General features: G+C 40.9%; 1 protein-coding gene across 6 annotated transcripts in view; it reads right to left on the bottom strand.

Moving 5' to 3' along the window:
- MPPED2 (metallophosphoesterase domain containing 2) overlaps window positions 1-23,206 on the bottom strand; it is a 117,384-nt gene that overhangs the window by 80,071 nt on the left and 14,107 nt on the right. The gene's annotated exons all lie outside the window — the stretch shown is intronic.

Here is a 23,206-nt window from a genome sequence, read left to right as displayed (position 1 = left end):
TCACTGACTTGCAGCTCAGGAAATAGAAGTGTTGTTCTTTAATCCACAAGTTAACTCTACAGTGCAAGTAAGAAACTCTGCACTTTGCCTTCTCAATCATTCTGCTTTCTGACCTGAACGTGTCACGCTCTCCAGGGATGAAGGTGATTCAATCTCCATGCAAGCAAAGCGTCAGCCCTCTCCTAACCAGACTGCTCATCCTATACCTCTGCTGCTCTGCCTTATGGTTTGACTTCCACAGGGGTGATGGAATTGAGTCCAAAAAACCTGTTCAAAGGAAGGACGATTCACACTGGGCAAACACCACCAGTTCCCATTTTTAAGTTCCTAAGGGCACCGAGTGCCATCAACACGCCTATGAAATTGTCACTGGTGTTAGTAGACTGGTGAACAAACAGAGCGGAACATAGAACTCAAACAAAAAGAAATTTCCTAGCATCCATGCAGCATCAGATACTGTTTTTACGGAAGTAAATGGGCAGACACGGTATGTTACCTACAAAATCCATTTGTGGATCTGAACCAGCACCAAACCCCATCTTTGTTAGGATGTATAACAAACTTTTTGAAGATATTGGTAGTAAAATGGTTCCCATCGGAATTCAGACACTTAACACTATTTTCCTACTAAATAAAAATCTCCATAATAGCTATGCTGTCTTAAAAGACAATTTGCCACTCAGTCTCATGTATATTAATTATATCAGCCCTTGTCAAAGGCTTCAGCCTTTAGCCCGTCTTAAGGTTTAGGAAACTTTCTGCAGGAAGATAATAAAATGTAGAGAGCAATTTAACTCTCCTTTTAAAGTTAATTCTTTTTTTTTAACAGAAATAGGCTGAGAGGCAATCTCATCAACGTTCATAAATATCTTAAAGGGTGGGTATCAAGAGGAGGGATCAGACTCCTTTCAGTGGTGCCCAACGACAGGATATGGGGCAACAGGCACAGGCTGAAGCACAGGAGGTTCCATCTGAATATGAGGAGAAACTTCTGTACTCTGAGTGTGCCAGAGCCCTGGACCAGGCTGCCCAGAGAGGTTGTGGAGTCTCCTTCTCTGGAGATATTCAAACCCTCCTGGACACATTCCTGTGTGATCTGCTCTGGTGAACCTGCTTCAGCAGGTGGGTTGGACTGGATGATCTCCAGAGGTCCCTTCCAACCCCAACCACTCTGTGATTCTGTGAGATTATTAAGTAGCTTCTACCAACACCAAAATACAGGCTCCTACCAGCACTCAGTTTACTGAAAAGCTCTGTACATTAAAATGGTTGACTGAAATGATATAACCTTTCATGTCACATAGTCACACAGCTGGCCTAATATTCTATACTCTAGTAATTCCATTGCCACAAATTTTGACACCAGTCTTCTTAAACTCAACTTGAGTCCTAGATTTAGACTGGTGAAAGATCTGAATCAGTCTCTGGATATATATAAAAATATGTATTTGCATATTTTACTTTGAAGTAGGGGAAAAAAATTACCAGAATCAAGTTCAGCTCTTAGACACACTCTCAACCCTTTGCAGTAACTTTGCTGGAGACACAGAAACATTAAAGATGACTCTGGGTATCTACTGGACAAAAAATCTTTCCACCTTTTATCCTTGCAGTGCAATTGTCTTAATTACAGCCAAAATCGTCTCCCTGACACACATGTCTAACACAAAACCCAGCTGCAGACAAAACTGGATTCAATGGACAACCTGCTGCGATTGCTTGGTGACCGCGCTGGAGTGGGCCATGGAGCGCTGTACCGTAGACACTGAAAGCAGGTGCTTTTATTTGTATAAGATTGTGCCAAATACATTCCCAGCTAAAAAGATTATGCCAGATGATAGCCTTCTCCCTCTTTTCTCTCTCTCTCCAGTATTAAACAATTTATGACGAGGAAACCGCAGGTCAAATTGTATACATTCCACAATATTTCAAGATACAAACACTAGTTTGGTAGATGAAGCTACAGCAGGGAGGGGAATAAAATCTCACATCTGCACTAGCAGAACACTGGATTAATGTAGCTTCAGCTGGAGACACTCTTTAGAAATGCACAATTAATTCTGACTTGTTTTCTTTCCCCCTTTATTTTCTTCTTCAAGTTTTGCTCATGATTTGGTGCTCCCATACACTTTCTCCTAAGCAATGAGTATTTACATGATAGAGACTGCTGAACTCAGCACCAATGCCCTCTTATAGAAAATAAGAATAAAAATCTTACGGATAAAAACCAGCACTGAATACTTTCATTGCACCATCACTATAACTTGTCTATGGCAGTTGACACACATCACATTCAGAAAATATTATGAGAAACACTGCCGCCTATACGACCAAGAGGTTTTATCAATAATGTAGTTAATAGGCAGAGGGTTTGTGGGCAACCACAGTGTTATAGGTTATCTAAGAACATTTTTGGTTTGTTTATACTTCTATCATAAAAATTAATGACTTAAAAGTCCTCAGTGGGAATATCTGGGACATTCATATTTATGAGAATTGTTACTGACTTCTGCAGTTAGCAATTACTCTTACTGTGTTAAACCATTTATTTCCAAATACGTATCCTCAAAAATCAAATAAATCCAAAAATGAATTATAGTCAAGATAGAAATCTACCTCAGGGATACTTTTAGTAAATTCAATTTAAAAATGCATTTACTTTCGCTTCTATGCCAGTAACAAAGGCAGGAGAAAAGAGGGAAGAACAACAGAATCATTTTGATTTCAGTACTATCTACAAGTCAATTCCAAAGCCAAATAAGCTGAAACCCCTCAAGATGCAGTTTCTACACGTGAACAGCCGTAAGGTATTATCACATACAACTCAGAGGCTGTTGCTAATTGTACAAACCTACTTAGTAATCACTTAATATGCAACAGAACACAAGACCTCGAGAGCTTTGAAAACTAGCTGCTTTCCAAAGCCGTATGTTGCACACCATCAACATTTGGTTCACGTGGCAGATGTAGAAGGGCACTGCAGAAAGTAATGGCAAAGCCAAGTACCAAAAAAGCAAATGTTTTATAGCTTTGAAATTTAGAGAAAGAATATCGCCCTGAAAAGCTTCGGGAAGGGGGAAAATAAGCTGCAGCGCATAACATTTTACGATACAAAATGAGATGTGGGCAATGTAATTTCACTTACGTGATTCAGTTACAAGCGATGCAAATGCAATCTCGCTGATTACACTTCAAAATGAAAGACAGAATTTCATTACTTCAACCAATGCATTAGACATGTAAAAATTATGAAACGTCTATCTGCAGCAGAACAAATAGAAACCATCATTTTACATTTAGACGGGAATAACCAAGGTGGGTGAAATTCACCCTGTTGTGGTGGGTGCTGGTAAGGCACAAACTGAGTAACGCAGTATTTGAAGTCAGCGGTACACAAGGTGTCATGCACAGAGATTAATTCCACAAAACTTATCATTAATAAGTTAATCATACCGCAGTTCCCCTGAACTATAAATTAAAATTAAAAAAAAATCACACGCAAAACCTAAACAACTAAAAACAAGCAAAAAACAAACAACACTTTAAAAACCCCACAACTCCACATCTTTTTTAAATGCAAAATAATATTTTGGTTTTTTTTTTTTTAATTTATCTTCTGTTTTCTTCAAGCCTGAGAATACGAGGAGGTTCCTCTGAAGGAAGCCAGGCTGTGTGAATTAAAAGTACCATAGCTTTTCCTATGACTCCCCCAGGAGTCTGTTTATTAGACACAGTCCTGTTTTCTGATTTAGCTTAAGCACTTTTCCTCGGGATACGAGTCTCCACACCAGGAGGAATTGCAGAGCACCAGCTGCACAACAGCCTTTTCTACAGCAACTAACTGAATCGCTTTCCCTATATGGATACACTTGGTTTTCATCTTCATATTCCTCTTAGTACATAAAAGGAAAAGAAACTTTAAAGCTTTTAATATGTATTCCAATAATAAAAACTTAATGAAAGCTTCAGCTACTTGAAAATTCACAGTAAAACCGACCAAATGGCAAAACCAAAATATATGGAATATCAGGGTGCACTCATCCTCAGCTATACTAACTTGGGTGGGTTGTGGGGTTTTATTTAAACAATCAAAACCATTTTTGCTTTGACTAAGAATATGTGCAAAATCGCACCCACCTACCCATCCACTGTAATTTTTCTCAGCATGCAAATGAAATGCCAGTTCTTTTCCCTGTCATTACGGAATATGGAAAGACACCTTCCAGGTACAGAGTACGACAGAATTCCACAACAGCTCAGCAACGCTATGGGGAACCGCAAATTCCTTTATGTCTGGATCCATCTGTTTTTAGGTTTTCTCTCCATTTCTGCGTTCTGGCATTGCCACTGAAATCTCCAGGATTTCGCATCCAGGAATGTGAGCTGAGTGAAACTAGTTTGTTCACCTCAATTCTTTAACAGTGTCCTGGTTTTGTTAAAAAACAAGTTTCTCTTTTAGTGAATTTGCCTGTCAGCTAAAGCTTCATATTAACTGCATTTTCCTGGAGAACCAGACACATGTTTTGGTAAACCTAGCAATGGAATGTGAGGTTATTGATAAGCACGAATGGACATCTTGCAAGAGGGGCGACAAGAAACAAGTGACCAAGAAACTGACCAACTGTGTATAACATTCCATTCACGTGAATACTTCATATAAAAGTGGGAGATCGCAAGGATTTCGTCCCTTTTTTCCCTTTTTTGCTTATGGCCGACATTAGGAGACGACCTTGCTAGTCGTCCCTGAGAACTGAGGCCTAGTGACAGACTGAATCCAGCTCCGGTTGGCTGCAGAGTCCAGTCCAGGACTTTGGGTGCCGGCTCTGCAGTTGCTGAGACTTTCAAGATTGGTTTTGTATATTTTGTATTATTTTCTCCATTCTTATTAGTAGCATTAGTAAAACATTTCTAATTTTTCCACCTCTCTTCTCTCTGTCCTTCTTTCCCTCCCGATCGCCTGTCCTGAGTGGGAAGGGGGGAGAGGGAGAGGCAAAAGGGGGAAAGGGGGGGGGGAGGAGGTTAACAATACATCTGCCAGGGTTTTATTGTCACCCCGCAATCAAAACCCCCGACAAACAGTCATCTACATGAAACAATATTAGCAGTTAAGGTTCTCAGCTCTTTGGCTAAAATGACTAATTTCCTGCAACCTTTCCCCTCCTTCCTCCCTCCAAACTTTTTGGCAATCAAGAACAGGCTTACAGACTGTTTCACAACTAATACTGCCCTGAAGGGTAAAACTGGCAAGATCCTTCAGTCTGTTCCAGAAATCTCTTCTGCAATTGATTATTCCATCTAGTTCTACTCTGCTGGTTTACTTTGGCCTAGAAAACCTGGAGCTCCTTTATCTTCTGCAGACTGGGAAGACTTGAGACTAACTACACCCCTTTAAAGGGCAGAAGTGGCATTTTCTAGAATTAAGGGGCTCTGGTCAATCTGCCTTCTGGGAAATCAACTGCTCTAAACTTGTCCTCAGGAATGGCTTTGTCTGCAGGTGGCTGTAGAAACCAAATGGCAACACACTCAGAGGCTTTCCAGTAGCACCTACTTTTGCATAAGAAATCTCTAGAACTTGCTTTTTTTCCACTGGTATTACCTATAGCAACAAGGATCACATCTACTTCTCTCCTTGTCAAGTAATATGTTAGATTTTTTAAAATAATGATGATCTTTAACTCATGAAGAGAAAATCATGCAGTTCCAAAGAGCTATGCTTACCTCGCCCACACAAATGACATTTTGTCTGAAACGTCACAATCTCCCCAAAGACCATTTCGCACCTTGCTGTTGCTATGATTTGATACCTGCACCCCCTTTAGTGTGTCACCAAGATAGCAGCAGATAAAATGTAGCTGAACAAGCACAGGTGTATATTTTTTGTAAGACAGCTAATTAAAGCGGCTGACAATCACTTTTCCACGTAGATCAATGACATTCACCGTGTCACGATACCCTTCCTTACAAGCTGCTCTCCCTCTGTGCACACACACACCCCAAACACGATCCAGTAAGTCGCTCTGCCCTTGACCTTTGCTCAACAACCATGTCCAGAGAATAGTCTGAATTATAGACTTGCCATTGAACTATTTCTCGGTCCGAGGCGACCTGCCAGGTGTTGGTACGGCAGCCCCAGGCCTGGCTGTGCTCGCTGGGGACAAGCCGGCTGTCCGAAGGGAATCTAACCTCCCAGGAATTTAACAAGGTCTCTGACTCGACAGCAAAAACGCAATTCCAGTCCAAGTGTGTTCTATGTGGAGGGACAACTGCGGCACGGTAACAAGGGAATTCAGCCCTGGGACATGAAGTATGGCCTGCCCGCAGTTTAACAAGATGTCAAAGCTGCACCCTGAGGATAATTCAATGTACAGAAGCGTTTCTGTTTTGAACTCAGTGCAGGGAAATGCTGCTGACTGCATAAAGTATACTGTGATTTTCCATACCACTAAGCAAACAGGGGAAACTGTTAACCATGAAGACCTGTTGTCTCCTGCATTTTCCCTGATGGTTCCCAGCCTGCGAATCTCTCTTTCATGAGTGTGGCACCAAGCTCTGACCCACTGGAGATCACACCTCGTATCAGGAAGACTATGAAGACAATCGCCTTTACCATCCATCCCATTCACAGATCTGATGAAGGCCACTGTTGTAGGCTAAGAGTGTAAAATACACCAACACAGACTTAGCCCGCCTTAAAAGTCAGACCGTAAAATGTAAGCAATGAGCCATTTAACGGGTACTCATCAGGAAAAAGGAATAAGAGGAGAAAAGGCCTTCTTCCTCCCCACTAACCCAGAACCTCTACTGGGAGCGTACAAACACTTGGCTGGTCACAGCCACTCCCAACCACTCCTCATTTCCAGGTGTATTTTCAGTCAAACCCCTTCCCAATCCCATTCACAGCACAACTGCGCTAACAACCATCTTGAGCCAGTAATACAAGTCCAGACGCCCAATTCAGGCATCACAACCTAGAAGGGAATATTCACAGGACAGCCGTGCAGACCTAGACCTAGACCTAGACCTAGACCCAGCTGCTCTCCTGTGCCCACCCTGCCACTCGTTGCAGTGCCGCTGCTGATCTGGACTAGTCCTGCCAGTCGTGCGGCCCCTCCACAGGCAGATTCAGCTCACCAGTGCGAGTGAAAAATGAGAAACTCCTTGGTCTAATGAGTTTTCTCTATTTCCAGACACAGTTTGATCTTGCATCATATGTTTTGACTTCTACAGGACTGCTTTTGTTAGAGACAGTATTAGGCTTGGCTGGGAAACAGACTTCCTAAACATACAAATTAAAAGCAAACAAACAAAACTAATAAAGAAAAATGGAAAAGCAATTAACTTAATATATTAAGATCACAAGAGCCCTGACTGGAGCTTCTTTATTGTGCTAAGGGACTATATTCCACAACCTTCTTCACACCTTTCTTTCCCTGCATCTCAGTCCCAACCAGACACGCTTTTTTGTTACTCCATTTTTATATACAAAACTGTAGCCTTCCACGGCCTCACGCCTTCACTTGAAGAGCAGCAAGTGACCACGCAGTATATGAAAAACAGAGTTATGCTCTGCTCAGTTTTACAGACTTTGCTTCTTTTTTTTTGTTTTCCTACAACCACTTCGTTTTTTCCCGAGGGACACACGCTGACACGAATGCCACGTTAACTGCCAACTCCACGAGAAGAACATTTCAATCACCCATTACAACCGTGAATCAGACCCCTCAAGCCCAATGGCCAGACGCTGCTCCATGCCCTCCCAGTAACCCTGCAGCACGGCTATCGCTGCCACTTCTTATCGCCCTTTCAAACATCCTCCGCTGTGGTCAGACAAAGAGCCAGACCTAAACAATGATGTCAAACGAAGGCTTCCTCCCAACGCAGTCTTGAACTACTAAATGCAACTCCTTAGCGAGAAAACAGACCGTGTCGGGGTTTTAAAGGCTTTGAAATCGAAGTCAAAAGAATGTCAAAAGCTTCCAGGGAATGGCAAAGATATTACTGCATGTAAACATACCCTCTGGGCAACAGGTAAGCACCAACTCTATACGTATGTATATACATACACACATGTAGAAACAAATATATGCCATGCAGATTTTTTGATTCCTTCATTTTTTAAACACAGTAAAAAAAATTAAAGGCGGCTTTTTGGCTCATTAGATTTAAGAAGGCAGCTGAAGTGGCTGGGAGTTTTCCAGAGTAAAGAACTTAACATTTTAAAATTTCATTAAAATTCAGACAACTCTGCACCAGAAAGTGATGTCAGTTAGAGAAAATTAGTTTTGCCATGTTTTTATAACAGTAATAGACCTGGTATGTATGAAACAAAACAAAAAAGCCAAACCCAGGAAGGAGCAAGACTTTATCTTCCATAGTTGTTCTCCATCTGGCTGCGTGCTGTCAAAGAGTATAAGCTTTTTTACCAGCATAATCTGTGTCCTCATTAGGTGGATCTGTTAACATGATTAACATTAAAACTACACTAGCAAACTTCACTAAAATAGACTTGGCCTGTGTTCAGCCTAACTGCCCTTTCTTCCAGGGGAGCCACAGGTAGGAGCTCTGAATGAGGATTAAGGGGTTTCAAGGGCAGAACATCTTGTCCAAAGCTCCACGTGGCAAAGAGCATCCTTCATCCGTCCTGGCCTGTGAGCGCAGATGGAGCGGGACCACACGGGCTGTCTGTGGCTCCCAGGGGCCTCAGGACCAGGCGTCGTGGCTTAACCCGAGCTGGCAATACAACCACAATAGCCACTCGCTCACCCCCGCCCCACCCCTCAAATAGGGGACAGAATCAAAAGGGAAGGGAGGCATTTGGACTGAGTTAAACACAGTTTAATAAAATAACAGATTACTAATACACTACTAGTAAATATACATATATATATATCCACATATATATATATGTGTATATATATACATATATACATATACATATATATATACATATATATACATATATACATATATATACACATATATATATATACTTATATATATATCCACACTGAGCAGCCAGTCCCAGAAAGCAGCACCTGGTCCTGAACAGCTGATCCCAGAGAGAGAAAAAAGGATTTAAAAAGGCAGAAAGGCTCAGAGGCCTCTGCAAGATGGCAAAAAGCTGAACTAAACGTCCCGAACAGAACTCCTCCAACTCCAACAAAAAGAGCGAATAAAGCAAGAAGTGAGAGACTGGAAGATCCTGACTCTCCTTAAATATGAAGCATGACACTAATGGGATGGAACACTCTTATTGATCAGTTTGGATGTCAGTCAAGCTCTGCCCCATCCCTGACCCCCTTCCTTGATGCCTCACACCTGTGGGTAGAGCTCAGAATATCCTTGGCTCTCAGACCAGAGCAATTAAAAACATTAACTCTGTGCTGGGGTGTTGTCTCTTGTTCTCAAACTAAGTCCAAATAATGACCATGCTAACTATGAAAAACAAAGGTTTCTAACTGCATGAGGAAAATTAACTCATTTTCAGCCAAACCAGCACACCAGGGAAGGTCCAGAGATCAGGACAGTCCGTGGCTCAGCACCCTCCAGGATCTAAAGCAGTACTCTGACCCTGCAGAAAGTCAAACCCCCACTGATGGCCACAGATGCACTCAGGCCCTCTGGGATGTAGAAATTCTCTCAGATTATTCTTGCAGCTTTGAACAATGGTGGGAAATTGTTTAAGTCTTGTTTGTTTGGGTTTAAGTCTTGTTAAGTCCCATGTGGGTTCATTCTACCTTTGCAGTTCACCTGAACACTGAACTCTAAACCATTCAACACCACGAGACACATAAACCAACAATTTCATGTCTGTGTTGTGAAGTACTTCTCCAAACAAACTTCAGAGTCAGCCATACATTAGACACAAGGCCATTACTAATCAGTGCAGGTACACAGCTTGATAACCTCACTTTCAGCATCAGCGCCAACCTCTGCTGCTCCCGGGCCCTCTCACCGCTGGTTCCCGTCTCCCCAGTTGTGCCAGTACAACTGTCTGCAGGGACAGATGGTCAGAAAGCCTGGAGAACTGAACTGGGCTACAGTTTCTCTCCCTCTCACTCCAAGGGTTTATTCTGAATTCCCAATATGTCACACACACAACACAGATACATGTGGGAGAGCAGAACAGCAGAGCAAAGGAGTAAGGCCTATTTGAACTAGCAGTACACCACCCCTCCACAAAAAAAAAATAAACCAAAAAAAACAGGGCATAAAAGCCCTCATAAAACCACAGCTTCACACACTCATTGTCATGATGAACTTAACAAGCAGTGGCTTAAACCAGTTCTCAAACCACAGTGGATGTTTGAAGGGTTGCAGCTCTTTGTGAAACCACAGTGCAAATCAGATTGCTGACCCGTTCTGGAGTTCAACATCACTCCTGAAGGCTGCGGTCAACCTTGACTAGGTGGACAAGCAAATGTTTTCTTTTCTTGGCTACACCAGTGATTAAGCCAAATAAAAAAGGCAGAAATACCACCAGGGAAAAAAAAAATTAAAAAGACAATTTGCCCTTTTTAGCAATATAGGTCAGTTTTGGAAAATATTCCACAGCATCTTACCCCTTCTGCAAGGATAATGAAGAGACACTCAAAAATCCTGATGCCACTGAAACTTGTGATGAAACTTCCGTGCACTTGGCTATTTCAAAACATTTCCCCAGTCACAATTACAAACAGGCCTTACATATATATGTATGTGATGGGGTAAGTAGCTCACAGAAAGCACAAGTTCTACCCTCTTAGCATTTTCATAAACATTTAGGTCAAGTGCAGCAGAGCAGCATCACAGAAAGCTCCTTCAAGATTCACTCCAGGAGAGTCAGAATCAGAGACCTTCTTATTAAGTGCAGGGAGCAAAAGAATGAGAAAGCAAGTAAAGCTGTCAATGCAGGGAGCTGTGTATATGCTGTTCCTCTGTAAAAACACAAGCACGGTAGAACCTCAGAAGTCCTTTTCTTACCTTGTGTCACTACGAACAGCTAGTAGGAAATTTTAAGTCAAACAGTGTATTAACTAAAACACCACCAATAAATAGCAAAGTTGCCAGGTTTTGCATAAAAATGAAACACACTAACATAGCGCAGTTTGTTCATACCACGTGCAGTCTGGAATCATGCATAATGTAACAGTGCAACTGCTAACAGCAGGCTCACAGAAGATAATTTACACTTGTTTTTATGGACTTGGGGAACTGATCTTTGAAGTTGTCCCTAATGAGATTCTGCTTGGCCCTAACAGCATCCTGAGAGAATGTGCTGGTTTTCTCCCTTGCATCCAGTCATACTTATAATGCAGAATCCAGACCTACTTAAATTGCATATGTGGGCTGGTGTCCGCCCATGCCATTGCAAAGTCAGCTTCTCACAGTGGAGGAAAAAACCTACTAAAATGTCTCAATTTACCTTCAAGTGTGTTTTTTGTAATTACCCATACCACCTTTACTCATTACCAAAAGATACATGGGTGTTAATGAATAAGGTTTCTCTTTAATTTGTACAGTTGAACTCGTAACTTGATTAAGTGACCTGGCAGCTGTATCGCACATTGCAGAAGACATGTCCGAGGCTCCTCAGAGGAAAAAGAAGTGTAGCTGTGTAACAGAGCAGAAGACTTTATTTCAAAAACACGGGCAGGAGCATCAGTAACACCATCAGAATGTTTTTTTTCCTACGCCCTACATAGTCACTGCTTTAATACCATACCCACTTGTTTTTAAAAGCCGTTTCAGTTATGAGATCCGCAAGAACCACTGAACCAACATCACTGAAATCTCATGTTGCAGCTAATGCAGTCGCCACAACGCCTGCTACAGCTTGGAGATCCTGTCGTACGACTGCTGCAAATGGACAATGGGTGAAACAGATGATGTCCACAGAGAACAGACCTCAGCTCCGTCATGCTCAAAGAACACAGGTGGATCCATCTGTAGTCACACATACAGTAACACAAGCCTTCCAGAGTACTGGACCAAAAATGACCACAAAAGTCAGATAAACATTTAGAATCGTAGAATTATCTTGGTTGGAAGAGACCCTCAAGATCATCAGGTCCAACCATAACCTATCTCTGGCACTAAACCATGTCCCTAAGAATCTCATCTGAACATCTTTTAAACCCCTCCAGAAATGGTGACTCCACCACTTACCTGGGCAGCCTGTTAAACCTTTCTGGGAAGAAATACTTCTCCCCAGATATAGCCACCTACATAACACGGTTCTTGACTATCACCTGTCTCAAGTCAAAAGTATTCAAGTAAACTGGAGTAGATTTTAATTTAGATTAATACATTGACGTGCAAACTACAGCAGTTCAGGAACATTTTCATGCGCCATTCAACTGCCCCTCTGCAGGACAACAGCCTTCAGGAGGGTGCAAAAACAACAGCGTTGGGGATGGCAACCCCAGCAGCCATATGCTGTAGCTGATATATCATATATACTTAAGTTACACCACTAGCGAGTCAACATTTTAACTTAGTTCTCTGCCTTTTTCTGCTTGGAAAATAGAGATGAAAAAGATCCATAAATTCTTTGAAAATACTTGCCAGCACTGTTCATGCCCTATGAACACACAGTATATTGTTTAAGATTAGATGACTCCGGGCAGATAGCAGGACACCCGATATTTCATTTAGAGCTCATTGTCTAATCTGTCCCTAAATAAACAGAAATTCTACCCCTTGACAGCTGTTTAGTGCCTTAAAAAAACCACAAAGGCCTCCGCTTTAGTTGCTATAAAGACGTTAATGCAACAAAGACCACTACGGCAACTGGTGTTCTCTAAAGAAACTGCGGTTTGAATGGTGGCAGAGACTAATCGACCCTCCCGCTTCCACGTGAAGTCCCCACAGGTAAGAGACGAGAGTCATTTGTGGGAACTTATGAGGGAAGCTCTGGCAGTAACTACAATAGCTCTGCGTGCACACGTGGAGAAAGAGAATTTGTTCCCAGCACACTGTCTGACACTGCTCGCAAGCACACTAAGCCCAAAAGAAGAAAAAATTGTAAAGAATGGGGAAAAAAAAAGGGAAAAAAAGTGCCTTTTAAGCGCTGGGTTCTGGGCACAGCACTGAAAGGTTCAGATGACCTTGCCTCGGTACGTTAACGTGCAGCCTCTTGGTCAGCATTGCCCGATTCCCTGGTGAACAACTACAAGGCACAAGCCTGCAAGCTCAAAATCTAAACCAGCTTTTGTTAGGGAAATAATAAAACGCATACAAACCCGAAAGACAGACTCCGATACTATTGGTGCAGCTATGATGTGCTGTGTATTCCTGCTACGCTGCATGCTAGAGCGAGATTGCCTTTAAACAGACATGCAGATGGTAGGATCTTAACAAGTGAAATACAGCTGCAGGTGCAAGGTGTGTTATGAACTATACTTCAGGCCAACACCTTATCTCTGGTGATTTCTGGGCACTTGAGATCATTTATCCCTTTTTCATCTTCCATTTATTCTGTATTAGTCACCTCCCATACATTCCTCTCACATTTATTGGACAAGTGTCTGGACCCTAAAGAAATTGTATTGCCTCTTTATAACTAGATAGCCAGAAAATTGCCACTTCTTGTATCAAATATTTTATAGGTCCCCATTTAATTTGAACTAACTAATTAAAGAAAAAACATCTACCAACTTCCTGACTCTACGTGTTTCAGTTTACAACTTCTAACTCTATAGCACTGAATAAAGTGATTCATAAAAGGTCTTTCCCATTCTGTAGAATGTAGTTTAAAAACCTTCCCAGAGAAATACTGACTGAAAACAGTGACTCTCGCACATCACAGTATTAAATGATGGAACCAACAGACTATCGATGAAGACAGGAGACCCAAAGTTAATTTTCATCTTAAATTAATATTCCTCTTGACAACCTTGACTGAATGCAAAGACTCTTTTCAGGAAAATATGCTCTGTATTAATAACATCTAAAATGAATGAGCCTGAAAACAAAACAAAAACCCCCAAACACAGACCATTTAAATTCCTTGAAACCAATGCCAGGATTTCCTTTCTCCTCTGGCTCAGAGAACATTAAGGCTCTATTCTACTTACATGCATTTAAAAAATGACTTGTTTTCTTGAAGGCATAAAATTTATGGTAATGGACAACTAACAACAAATGATGAAAACTCCAAGAGTTAAAGGTCTTCATTCTGTTGCCAAGATGATGTATCAGGTTCTGAGAGGAACAGTATGTGTGATCCTTCCATTAACACAGCAGCACTCTCAGAGCAGCACATATTACAGTATTAGATCTGTGCAGCCTCATTATACAGTCAATGTTTCTACCAGAAAAATTAAGAATTTTGTGCAAAAAGTTAAAATAACCTCCAAAAGATCTAAGAAGTTGCAGCGACTCATAAGTTCCCTCAGTAGCCCAAAGGCAGCGTGCTAAGTGGAAACTTTCAAGGTACAGTATAATAATGACAGAATAAAACTTGTTCTTCTTATAAACCTGCCTTCCTTTCAAAGTGGCAAAGATCGTTGTTTAAAAACAAAAGGTGATGGAAAACATCAAACTAATGTCAAAACAAATATAATCAAAATGAAAACAATTTATTTAAAAGTAATTTAAATTATTTTTATAAATTTCAAGTAATTTAAATTATTACATCCAAGTTCTATATATAGTATATATATATTTCAATGTATAATTATGTATTTATATAGTTTTAATATATTTTCTCCTTTCTACCAGCAGGGAAATGTTAATGTCTGGCTGACATGAAATGTGCAAAATAAATAAGCCACAAAGATGAAATTTCCCTCTTCTTTAATATCTGTTAATTGTCTTAATCTTGTACATACATTGTTAACAACCAGAGAAAGGGAGTCCCTGAAAGAATCATGGTTGATAAAACTGAGGAAGCCACTTAATCTGGCATCTCTAAGTGACTGGTCCTGTCCCAGTGGAATCAGTAAGAGTGTCACTAATCACTGCATTTAACAAGTACAGGACAAGGCTCCTATTTATTAAATATGCTGGATCACATGAAATTTTAATTCTAAACAATGATTTTTCCCCAAAACTACAGTCCCACTGTTAATGGGAAAGAAAATAACCCTTGGGTAATTCTCACTGCTGGCCAAAAGTGAACGCGCTTTAAGAAACAAAGAAGCCTAGAGTAATTAAAAAGTAATGACTTTTTTCTTTGTGCTCCCTGTATGAAAGGAGCACGAGGGAAGATACACTGGCCTAGCGCCTTTTCCTTCCCATAAACTGATAAAATAGCTAAACATTTAGGAGTAATGTGCTGACCCTGATGCTCCCAGTCACTACATTCAATTCCTTACACCAGAGAAATTGTAAACGTGGTAAATAGCGAGTTTCCTGGCTCCCAAATACATCAGATAAAGTCCCTCTATCACACTCCTTTCTCCTGCCCTCCCCCATTCTCCCTCCATCTGCTGCCCTCCTGGGAAGGGAGCGCTACACTTAATGGCTTTGTGCTTTTAAGTCTAATGTGCTGGACATAAGTTAATGCCCAGTACAGTAAGTGGGGACTCTGCTGCGAGGAAGCCTCCGGTATTGCTTTTTCCTTGTCAACGTCCAGTGGAATCTCAGCAGCCCTACAACCAAGCAGCATGCAAGGAAGAGAGGGTCTGGAAATACAAAATACAACCTGGGACAAAAACAAATCCTGCAAGACACCACACAGCATAACCATTAAAAAAACATTCTGGTAAAAACTTGGGATTTTCCTATTTGTCTCTCCCCTCAATGTGATGATTTAAATTTAGACAACACACCCATTATAAAATAGGATGTATAAAAATAGGGGCAAGCGTTTCGCTGTCAGTGGAGAGTACACAGGCAAAGTCTTGTTGACAGCATTCTGATCTACAAGACAAGGGAAAAAATAACATGGGCCTGATCCATCGGAGTGATGAAGAGGACGACTGTATTTGGGCATTACATGTTGACTTGATCTTTAACCATCTCCTCTGCTCCCACCCCCAAAAGCTCCAGCACCTTGTTCCAGGCAACCTTCACGCAGCAGATCCTGCAGGACACAAACAGCACTGCGAGAAATCTCCAGGTGTATGGAGGTTAAGGTCAAGCTTTATGGTCAACTCTTCATGAAATAAATAAAGTGACTGCAATACCAGGTACCTAAAATTTATTGTTTGGAATCCGGACTTGTCATTTTCTGCTCTAACCACTTGGTACTGTTACCACTATAAGATTATAAAACACTGTCTTCTTGTTTGAAAAAGGCATCAAAATAATAATTCAATGAAGTCTAGTCACATTTACTACAGGACAGAACTGGTTTGATTTCAGCGTTTTAAACACACACGCTTTGGCCACAGCCTCCTCATTTTATAATTAAAATCAATCATACACAATATCACCAAACTCACCCTCTGCAATGGAAAACCTAAAAATTCCAATCTTAATGGCCCACATCAAAACCAAAAGTACATGGGCAAGACCTGAATTTCCAAATACCAGCAAAGAACAAGCTCTTTATATCCCCTGAAATATCTTCTATGACATATTTGCAAGCACGGTTACCTCCTTCCTCTATTTTTTCCACTTATCTGCAAGCAAACGTTATAGAAAAAAAAAATCAGAAGGCCAGTATGAGGCCTTCTGCAAGCAGAAAGAAGAAAAGAAACAACCATGACGAAGTCCATGAAACTACAACACATATGCCAAGTATGATTCAAACCACTGGAAACAACAAGACAACGCTTCAAGGACAAAAACTCACAACTTGCTGGAATCCTTTAGAAGGACTGGGAAAAATCTGGCATGAACTAAAAGGTGAATGATTTTATCATGCACGACTGAGGAGCCTTCCCAACCCACTGCCTCACTGTATTTCTGTTACACCTAAGCACATTTGTTTTCTCAAGTTATGCCAGGACATTTTAAGAATTGAAAGCCAAAACCTATCAGATGCTCTTCTGGGAATGCGACATGCTGGATCTCCATTTCTACATTTTTCCATGGATACCCATGCTAGACAACTGATTAGGAAATTAAGCCACCTCTGGTAGCTCAAGAATGGAAATGTAAACTAAATAACTGCAACATTCAGTACAAAATCAATGTCCACCACCAGCACTTCTGAAATAGTTCTACATCAAACGTAAGTAAGCTGCATATAGTAATTTAACATATAACATAGACCCCTAAGATCTGCATTGTTTACAAGGCTTTCCTTTTGCTTATTTGTCCAATAAGATATTCTAACAAAGATTTGTAAATTAAAATGAGAAAATGTGTGGTGGGTAGGTGTAGGACTTTGCTTGGGCTTGGAATAGCCATCCATCACAAGGAGGAACAGCCTCATTCTGCTACTGGGAGAAAACCACAAGCCAAAAACTCCACGATGACATTCCCAGCGTGGGGCCTGCAAATTTTGTAAAGAGTTAACTCCACGTTTGGATATCTATGCTCTAGAAGTTGTTCCACAGGATAGATTGCACTCTCACCCTTCAAGCATTACACAAAAGCAAGAATCTGCTGCTTCCACAAGAATGTCTCTACTACTCTGATACCAAAAAAAAGGACAATCTTTCAGTGACAGTACAACATCCTGATTGTAAGGTATATCCACCTTTTTTGCCACACTACTGCTGCAGAAAACATTTCTGGTCAGATCCCAACACACACCTCCCAGAAGATACGAACACACCGTATATTGCACATAGACACGAAACCCTAAGCCAAGTGTCCTTTGGGATGACTGACCACTAAAGGAACTACATAGGTAATACTACAACACAGAATCAGATCATGTAATGAAAATTTCCATTTACAGAGCTCACCTACTGAAACAGGCCTTTACAATTGAAGGCGTCTTTATATGATTAATACAGCATAAAAAAACATTAACATACACACGCATAAAAAACAGCCTGTTTTCTTTCTTTCTCCCTGTCAGGATTTACCACAGGGGCCAGACTGACTCTCCAAGGTGTTGCTTTAACAGTATGATTTCATCCACAAAGAAGGTAAAGAAATGTCCATCTCCTCCTACCCTTGGCCATTGGCTGGTCCATAAGCTCACTGTTGTCACCCACCACTGGTGAGGCTACAACAAAGAGGCCACCAGAAGTAGCTCATTGGGGAAAAAAAACACCACTAAATGGACATAAAACTCAGACCACGTCAGTGGTACGATCGATACAGCAGCCTCACAGTCTGTGCCAACGCTACCGAGGAGGTGGCAAAGCATGTGGGAGAGGAATGAGGAGCTGGGGAGCAGCACGTTCGGTGCTGAAGTCTGTCTGTCCATCCAGAACTTCCCCCCTCCCTCCCAGCCCTGCGAATAACCTACAGGCACTGCTTTCCATGCAGACAGCCCCTGGTAATCACACGAGGCCGGTAACTCACACTGAAGTTGATTGACAGATTGATTTTGATAGGAACGGAGACTGCTCTGGCAGCCTGTTCCCACCAGCACTAGAGGCAAAGGGGTTTATCACCAATTTAAACCAGACCTGCCTTCCACCTTAGGACAGGCCAATCTGGGTGGGCAGCTAATAGGGTGACCGTGACAAAAAATTATTTTAAGCCTGCCCTACATTTATAATAATAACAATAATATTAGCAGTTTTACAGCACCAACCTTCCACAGATATCACTACATTTTTTTAAAGGTAGGCTGACGTTATGCCTTTTTCCAATGACAAAAAGAGGTCAGAACCTTAATAAATTTTCCCAAAGAGTTTAGCATATTATGACTACAGTGCATACACACAATACAAGGGGCCTAAATTTGAGTTTTAGTTACAAAATTGCAAACCCCAAGCCTTATATTACCACCGTACTAACACTTCACTTTCACCATACTCCAATCCAGCATCTCAAAAGGCTTTAAATCTAAATATATCCTCATGGAAAAGTCTTTATTCTCATTTTATGTGTAAAAATTAAGTTTAGAACTTATGCTTAGATATTTGCAAAATAAGTAACTTGTAACATAAAATCATTAAGATTGGTAGAGCTCTTAACTCACACAGCCACATGCACAGCAGTAAAGGAGTTTTCTTAAGGAAGACTAAAATCAACACCTTTGCAGCTCAGCTTCCATTGCTCTGTATCAGAAGGACGAGTGAACGCAATCAGTTAATGGCCCCGTGTTTAATTTGGCACAGCTGTAAGAATTGTCACCTCCAGCTGTCTCCTCCGCTCCTTTCTGCTGGAATCCCCAGGATGCTGCAGGGACAGCTCAGCTGCTCCGGGGCAGCTGCTCTGGAGCTTCAGAAAAACTGGTTTGTTCTCCTTCACCGCCAGTTTGTGAAGTGCTGTGTTTCCGTAGCCACCCGTGTCACTGAGGGACAGGAGACCAAACCTGCACGAGCTCTGTGAGCTGACCCACCGTGAGCCCTGACCCCGGTAAAAGTCCCCGTGTCCAAAGACAGGACTTGAGTTTTAACGACGCTTGTTCAACGTACTCATGTTTTCACTACTAGAGCTTAAATGTGACTTGATTGTTGCAAGGAGTGCTGGTTTTTTCAATTCGTTTAGAAAAATAAATACGGAACTTAGGTTCTCATGAGCTATGTACGCTTTTATAAGTGTTATTAATGGACAGAGCAACAATTTCCACCAAAACTATGGGCGCCTGTCGCATCAGCATCAAGTGAAACAACCTGCCCAGCCACACCAGCTACAGCCGACTAGCTTAAGACTGAATCTCTCTATTCTCTCAACCAATATTATTACATATACAAGCCCCACCATTCTGTAAACGTCAAATGAGTTCGTATTCTACCAATGCCAACTCCTTTCCCCTCCCCTTAAGTATTTATCACACATCTTCTATGAAACAAAGTTTTTACAAAACAAATGCTTTATTTCCAAGTAATCTCAGTGCGATTTCCTAAAACCTATTAAATATAGGATGGTTTCTCCAAGAAAAAAAAAGTAAGATTCTGTTTCTCAAGGTTAGTTGTCTAATAAGATCTCTAGGTTTTAACAATTTAAGGTTTCATCACAGTTTAAAGTTTTTTCTTCTATGATTATACAGCTATATTCTTATATTACTATGATTATATACACACATTTACACATAGTCATACATTTAAATACTTTAGCCAACTATACATATATAGTTCCACTAACATAAAACACTGTTTATACTCTGTTTTAAAATAAGAACATTCAGATGGGGAATTCCTCCAGTACAGGAAAGGCAGTAAAATTATACAGTTACAGATTGTTCAATGTATCTCCAGGTATGCATAAACTCATTTAGAAGACTTCTGCTCTGGCACAGAAACCTGTATCTTTCTTACTCCCCTACTATGGAATTTAAACCATACCAAAGTTTTAACGTGTACTCCAAGTATCCTTAACAGAAATAAATCCACCAAGTCATTCTGCTGAGACCAGAAGAGAGTTAATGAACTCTATGAGGCTCAGCCTGCACCCGCTCAGGATACAGGTAGTTTTACCTCCACCAAACTCCCTCACCAGCTGGGCCTGTCCAAACCGGCATTTTCCACAATAAATACACACAGTTTATTTCACTCTCCCCTTTTTTTAACCCTGTGAAAGTGAATGGTGTGTTGTACCCAAACATAAGTAAATAATGTTCCATTTGGATTTGCCCCATTTTCTTTTCGGTTCCTTTCCATTAGACTGAGGAAAGAGAACATGTGAGATGGGAAGGCTCCCCAAAACAGAGCCTTAGTAATTCCTGTTAAATTAAAATGGTTTAAAGACCCACTGTGGTAGCTGCTGTAAAGCTGAAGAGTTAAATACATATATATATATATAAGCCTTATAAAAAAAGGGAGAACACCCTAATCGAATGATTAATTCAATTACCTTCAGCAATTTATACTTTTTGCCTACTGTTTGCTTGCAATAGGAGAAATCTTTTTTACCCTCTCTACTTGGAGGCTGCAGTTTCAAAGGATGAGGCCCCTGGAGCCGACGGCTCCTCCTGCCTGTCCCCATCCCGTGTCCTGCTGCTGCCATTGCTGTCCTGGGCACCACTGACCACAGCCTCAAACAACAAACATCTCAAGGGTCTAAACAGCCTTACAAGTGTCTTTTTCTCAAAAAAGGCAGGCACATTATAATTGTTATTATTTTGCGGCTGCCCTTTAAAGCAGGGAACTAAGGTGATGCAGTTAATTAAAACTAAGTGGAAGTAAACGTGGCTTAGCACCCAAATACAAACATTTTATAACATCTCCAGAAAATAAGTGAAAGCCGTGAGGGGAGCACGGCTCCAAGATGACTCATTTAACGTGATATCCCTCTATCCAGAATAACCGCGCAGTAAAAATTGTCTTTAGAACACCTGTTCAGACATTAATTAGTAGAGAAATAAAACACGAAGACTGGACAAACTGACTCAAAATTCATACTACACCTAAGTAACAGACAAAACTGCAGTCACAGCCAGCCCAAGCAAAGAGAGCTTTAATACAAGGTTATTTACCTGAGAGTACATGTAAATGGATTCACTCAAAAATGCTGGGTAAAAATACATATAAAGACAATGAAACAGAACTGTGCCCCTGCTGATTTAACTATATGATGCTGTCACGTGAAAGGCACAAAATTAAAGTGAGCAAAAAAGTGCAGGACACGTGTCCCACGAAAGGCACCAACATCAGTGGTGCCTTAACCAGGTGTACACTGAGGATGTTCCACTGACTGCCTGTTTACTCTGAGAGTCGAGCCCAAAGGACACTAGAACCAGAAATGTCTCAGTACACACCAAGAATCCAGCTCTCATCTTTCCACATGAAAATGCACATCCATAAAGAAAGCACTTTAGAAAAATTTCCTTTAGGAAAGAACGTTGTCCTTAAGCTGCACCCAGCCGCTGATTTATGGCATGCAGCAGGACCCTGTAGCAATATATCGCCCTGCTATTCACATACGTGTCATAATGCTCAGTTCCTGTGTTGCTTTACTCATTTTTCATCATCCCACTGCTTTTTTAAATACATTTTTCACAAGAGAATAAAACCTCCTCAAGCTCCCTTTCAATAAAAAAAAAAAGCATGCATTAAGATAGCAAAAAAGAAAAGCAGACTGCAATATCAAATCAAACGATCCTGGCAGCTGCAGCAACATGGCACTAGCAAAGATACAACAGGGTAAAAAAAGATGACAGTTTCTTTGTTAATACTGCTTTTACCAATTTTCTGCTCAGATTTCTTGCTTGATGACATCGTCTTTCAGAAATTCCTTCCATTACAAAACACCGGCAAGACAAGTAAGGAGCCCCTCAGAAGCTACTACACGCTCTAGTCTCTCCTGCTCAGAAATAACTCTACGGTGCTTCCCATCACACAAACCCAGAGCCATTGTCCACCTTCAGTTCTTTGCTTTCCTCTATTCACAACTCCAGATACCTGGTAGGATCCTGTCATTTTTTTTTCCTCAACCGGTTTTCTAAACGCATCATTCGCTATCCAGACCTACACCTAAACTCACCTCCCGCACTGCAACATTGCTTTCTTTGCTTCCATCCTAAATCTGAGACTAAACCCCTTCTATTTTTTCTAAATGTTGATCTCCCCTTCAGTACACCACAACCTTCCTTACAACCAAATTACTGATTTTAAGAAAGCTGTAGTATTTCCATTTAAAAGTCTTTGAAATACTATCCCTATATTGTATAGTTTCAGTATTTATTTCAATCATACGATTTCTCTAGACAATACCTTCTGAGACATCTGTCATGTCAATATCTTTTTAAGAGATACACAAATTATTAGGGATGCAGCTGTATAAAATGTTTACAAAATAAAGCATGAGTAATTTTTACAATGTAGAACACCACACCTAGATGGTCCTAAAATCAGTCCTCACTGACATCAATGTCAATATAGAAGGGGTTCTTTAAAACTGTTCTCTGGATTTCTTTGTTCGTTCTGAATCAGTCTCTGCATAGAACCTGTGCTAAAAAGTGCAGCCTGGAGTGCAAAACATGCAATGGAAATTTGCTGATAAAGGTCTGAAAAGTAACTCAAGAAATGGAAATATTTCTAAGAGAAGAGTTACGTGATCATTGTAATAACAAATCAAATGTAATTAATGAAAACTTTTTCCACCTTGACAAGTCACATGCAGGACAGACACTCTCCAGCATCCTTCCTAAAGTTGCTTTTAGGAAGATTGTAACCACATGAAATCCTATTAGAAGGCGCTGAACTCCTACATTGTGACTCTTCCGGCAGGCTTCTACATAACAAAAATGCGATGAAGCACCATA

This window comes from Columba livia, chromosome 5, assembly GCF_036013475.1.
Source record: "Columba livia isolate bColLiv1 breed racing homer chromosome 5, bColLiv1.pat.W.v2, whole genome shotgun sequence".
In the NCBI taxonomy this organism is placed as follows: Eukaryota; Metazoa; Chordata; class Aves; order Columbiformes; family Columbidae; genus Columba; species Columba livia.
Note: the sequence above shows the minus strand (reverse complement) of the source record. Positions and strands in the feature narration are given on the sequence as shown.